The sequence below is a fragment of the Nicotiana attenuata genome, unplaced genomic scaffold (assembly GCF_001879085.1).
Source record: "Nicotiana attenuata strain UT unplaced genomic scaffold, NIATTr2, whole genome shotgun sequence".
In the NCBI taxonomy this organism is placed as follows: Eukaryota; Viridiplantae; Streptophyta; class Magnoliopsida; order Solanales; family Solanaceae; genus Nicotiana; species Nicotiana attenuata.
Window position 1 is genome coordinate 114,264 of NW_017672350.1, and position 4,962 is coordinate 119,225.

Here is a 4,962-nt window from a genome sequence, read left to right on the forward strand (position 1 = left end):
ATTTATATTCTTAGATTTTGACCACGAAATTGGACATGGAATTTTGAATAAGTTGTATGTTTGAGTTCGTGGTGTTATGGGTAAAGTTTATTTTCAAAAAAATTCGGAATTCGGGCACGTGGGCCCGAAGATGATTATTATCGACTTTTCGATCGGGGTTAGAAATTGTTATAAATTGGATTATTATGAGTATTTGAGTATATAATTATGGGTTTGCACAATTTTTGACTAGTCTTGGAGTGTTGGCATCGGTTTGAGTCGTCGGAAGGGCTTGGGAGCCGAATGTGGAACTTCGGAGTGAAGTAAGTCTCCTTTCTAACCTTGTAAGAGGAAATTAACCCCATAGGTGAAATAATTCAATATGTGCTCCTACTTGTGGGGGCAACATACGCACGAGGTGATGAGAGTCCGTGCGTAGCTACTATTATGCTTAAGTTCGGGTATCTAGGATTCAAAAGCATGCTATACTTGCGATATTTATAACCTTATTGTCAATTCAAAATTTGCCTAAATCATATCGAACTTGGTAAATGATTCTCTAAAAGGGTAAACTTTCTGAACCGTTAAAAGAGGATTGGCATTCCCTTGGGTAATTGCTCCTTGATGATTTTTTGATTGACTGTTTGATTATGTTTTTTTTTGTGGAACGGGCCGAACGCCTCGACAGATTAAATAGATGCATCTATGGTTCGCGCCGTTCGACCCTCTGGAAGTGCATAGTTAAATATTATGTTGGATCGGGCCGTACGACCTCGGCATGATTTGCGCATGATTTAATTGATTGTTTTGGAATTATTGATAATTGATGTGGCCTCATTGGCCGGAGCTGTAAATTGTTGAAAGATGAAAATAAATTTGAAAATCTCCTATGAACAAAAGAGTTGTTTACCTGCTTCATGTTATTGAGTTTACAGTCGCCTTATAAAATCCATGATTTATCACGATTATCGGTATATTATTGTTGTCCATAGTAAGTGTCGGAGTCGATCTCTTATCACTATTTCTTCGAGATTAGACTGTATACTTACTAGGTACGCGTTGTTTTTGTACTCATACTACACTTGCTGTACATTTTGTTGTACAGGCACATGTATGTCTAGTGGCCTTGTGGGTGCAGCGGCGTGGTTGATACGGGGACTTAGCTGAGTTGCATCTTACGAGACGATCCGCAGCCAGCAGAGTCTCCTTCATAGTACTTGTATTTTCTTTTCTGTCCAAATTTGTATTCTGGACAGTTATTATATTATATTTTTAATTCCTAGTAAATGCTCATGCACTTTTGACACCGGGTTCTGGGATGATTATGGGATATTCAATATTAAGATTTGAAAATATTATTGATTATTATGTGAAGTTCATCTTTTTACGAGTTAAATTGAAGGAAATCAATTATGATTTTAAAAATATTAAAATGAGAATTTAATTGGCTATTTAGTATTGGCTTGCCAGACATTGGTGTCCGGCGCCATCACGACCTTTAACGGATTTTGGGTTGTGACATTTGTAGGCATGTAAATTTTATTAGAATTAAATTTTAAATAATTTGGACTTTTTTTAAATACAAGATATATTTGGCCAAATAAATATTATGGTCTAATATAATTGAATTAATTATATAAGTCCAATGCATATGGGTTAAATAAATAGGTCCAAATCTATTGGGTTAAAGTGATGATTCCACTTTATTAAACCCAAGATATCATCTTCCTAGAGGCCCAGTTTGGTGTCATATGCGTGGCACGCCAAGTCACACAGAAGAGCCAGTAGGATCATGCCACATGTCAAAATGACAAGGCATGCCAAGTCACATATAAGGCCAATGAAACAGCGCCACGTGCGCAAGTGATATGTTCTGGCCAATCAAACACGGCATTGTCACACTACAATTTGATTGGTCAGAAAGAGTTTGTTCTTATGATAACTCTTTCCTTCCACAACTATAAATAGGGGCCTTCATAACTCAGAAAAGACACCAGAAGTTATAACAAGAAGCAAGAGAGAGTTCGTGGCTCAAACGCCACAAATTTTTCTACAAGTTTCAAGCTTCAAGCAATCGAGTTCAATTTCAAGTTCAAGAAATCAAGTTCAAGCTCAAGAACGAAGAACAAATCAAGATTCAAGGAGTACGAGTTCAAATCAAAGTTCGTGCTAGTTGAATTTAAGATCATCGTTCGTGAAAACAACTACATATTCGAGATTAAGCTCAAAGGCCCTTGAGTTTATTTACTATTGGAAAGAAGAATCAGAGGATTCATAGAGATTGTACACTTATATTATTTGAAATGAAATACTACGATTATTACAATATTTTTTAGTCTTGATTTTATTTTCTTGACGCAATTTATTATTTACAGCATTTGTAACGACCCGGCCGGTCGTTTCATGAGTTACCGCCCCGTTTCCCCCATTTCTGCTTCTTATTATCTTGTTCAGCGGTATTATGTGTTATCAGGTTGGTTGGCTCGGGTTCGGAGAGGTTTTGGTAAGGTTTGAGACACTTAGTCTCTTTTAAGAAAGCTTAAGTTGGAAAAGTCAACCGGATGTTGACTTATGTGAAATAGGGCTCGGATGTGAATTTCGATGATTTGGATCGCTTCGGTAGGTGATTTGGGACTTAGGAGCGTGATCGAAATGTGTTTTGGAGGTCCGGAGTAGATTTAGGCTTGAATTGGCGAAATTGGAATTTTGGCATTTTCTGGTTGATAGGTGAGATTTTGATATAGGGGTCGGAATGGAATTCAGGAAGTTGCAGTAGGTCCGTTGTGTCATTTGGGATGTATGTGCAAAATTTTAGGTCATTCGGACGTGGTTTGATAGACTTTTTGATCGAAAGCGGAATTTGGAAGTTTTTAGAATTCTTAGGCTTGAATCCGATGCGAATTTGGTATTTTGATGTTGTTTTGAGCGTTTCGAAGGTTGGAACAAGTTTGAATGATGTTATGGGATAGGTTGGCATGTTTGGTTGAGGTCCCGAAGGCCTCGGGTGTGTTTTGGGTAAGTTTTGGGCGAGTCCGGACATTCCGGAGCTTAAAAAATGGATCTGAGGCTTAAATCATCACTGGGGGCAGAAGTCTTACCGCTGAGGCGGAAGTTTTTCTGTGGTCCGCGGTGGGATTACCGCTGGGGCGGAAAATGGACCGCGGTCCGCGGTAAAGAACAATCCGCAGGTCGTTGGTCAAACTTCGGAAGCCTATATCTTTTGATCTATAATGAATTTGGAGATGATGTACAAATAAAAGTTGTAGATCTTTGAATCTAGTTTTCAAAACATACTATAATAGGCATTTGGACATCTGTAGCGAATGTTATGGCCAAAATACTAAAGCCTGTCACTGCAGTCAACATCCACCGCGGTCAGCGGTGATTTTTAGCTGTCGCGGTGGGGGAAATCCGGAAGGTACATTATAAATACGAGTTTTGGGGTTTTATTTCATATTTGGACCTAGGGAGCTCGGTTTGTGGCGATTTTTTGAAGGGTTTTCAAAAAATTCATCGAGGTAAGTGATTCTAACTCATTTTTGGCTAAAATACATGATTATAACGTTGGAGTCATCATTTGAGTAGAGATTTGGGATGAAATTTTGGGGAAAATTGCGGAACTTCATATAAATAAATTTTTGGGATTTGAAAGCCGATTCGATGTCGGAATTGAGTGAAACTAGTACGGATAGTCTCGTAATTGAATGGGTTGTCAGATTTTGAGACTTTGGTCGGATTCCGAGACGTGGGCCCGGGGGGCGGATTTGAGCAATTTTGGAATTCTTGAGTTAATTTGATTATTTTCGCCGGGGCTTTGTTCCTTTAGCGTATATTGATGATAATATACTGATTTTGGTTAGATTTGGAGCATTTGGAGGCCGATTCGAGAGGCAAAGGCATCGCGGGCTAGAGTTTGGACCGGTTTGAGGTAAGTAATGATTGTAAATGTTGTCTTGAGGGTATGAAACCCCGGAATTCATATCGTTGTGCTATTTTGAGGTGACGCACACGCTAGGTGACGAGTGTGGGGTCGTGCACTGTTGGGGATTGTGACTTAGTCCGTCCCATATGACTGTTTAATTGCATATTTGATTGAAAACCGCTTGCTATTATCGTATTTTTGGCTAAATGCCATATTTGGGCTTCGTGCCAGGATTTTTACTGTTATTCCTCACTATTTTGACTTAGTATTTGTAATTAGGCTTGCTATACTCTACTGTTTTTCACAACTCAGCCATCTTTACTCGTTTTTGGTATTTTAATTATTATTTTGGGCCGAGCATCATGTTTTACTGTTGCCCGAGTGGCTTGTGAGATTCTGACTGATTAAGACCGAGGGCCTGTGTTGTGAGGATACTATGGGATCGAGTTGCACGTCGCAGCATGTGGTACCGATTGTGATATATGAGAGGCCGAGGGCCAGATTTATTATGCCACGAGGTGGCTTGTGATTTATATGAGACCGAGAGCCTGTTAATTTTGCCAAGAGATGGCTTATTATAGCGCTTGGGCCGTAAGGGTCACCTCCCGGAGTCTGTACACCCCCAGTGAGCGCGGGTACCCAGTTTGTGATGTGATATAGCACGAGGGGCTGATGTTGTTCCATGTTGTTGCCCCAGGGGCTGATACGAGTGATTCTGAGATAGCCCGAGGGGCTGGTTCTATTGGTATTGTTGCCCGAGGGGCTGTTTGTTGTTTCTATATTTTATACTGGTTTTCCATTCACTCGTTTGAACTGCTAAAAGATGTTTTGAAAATGGTTTTACTGAATTAAGAAGTTTTTATGAGTTTTTACAGTTTACTGCATTGTGCTGGTTTTACACTGCCTCGATGTAGCATCTTGCTGTGTATTTACGTATTTTCTTATCGCTTAGTTGCCTTTACTTTTATTACTTACTGAGTTGGCGTACTCACATTACTCCCTGCACCCCTGTGTGCAGATTCAGGAGTCTCAGATCACGCTAGCGAGGGTTGATTTGCTTC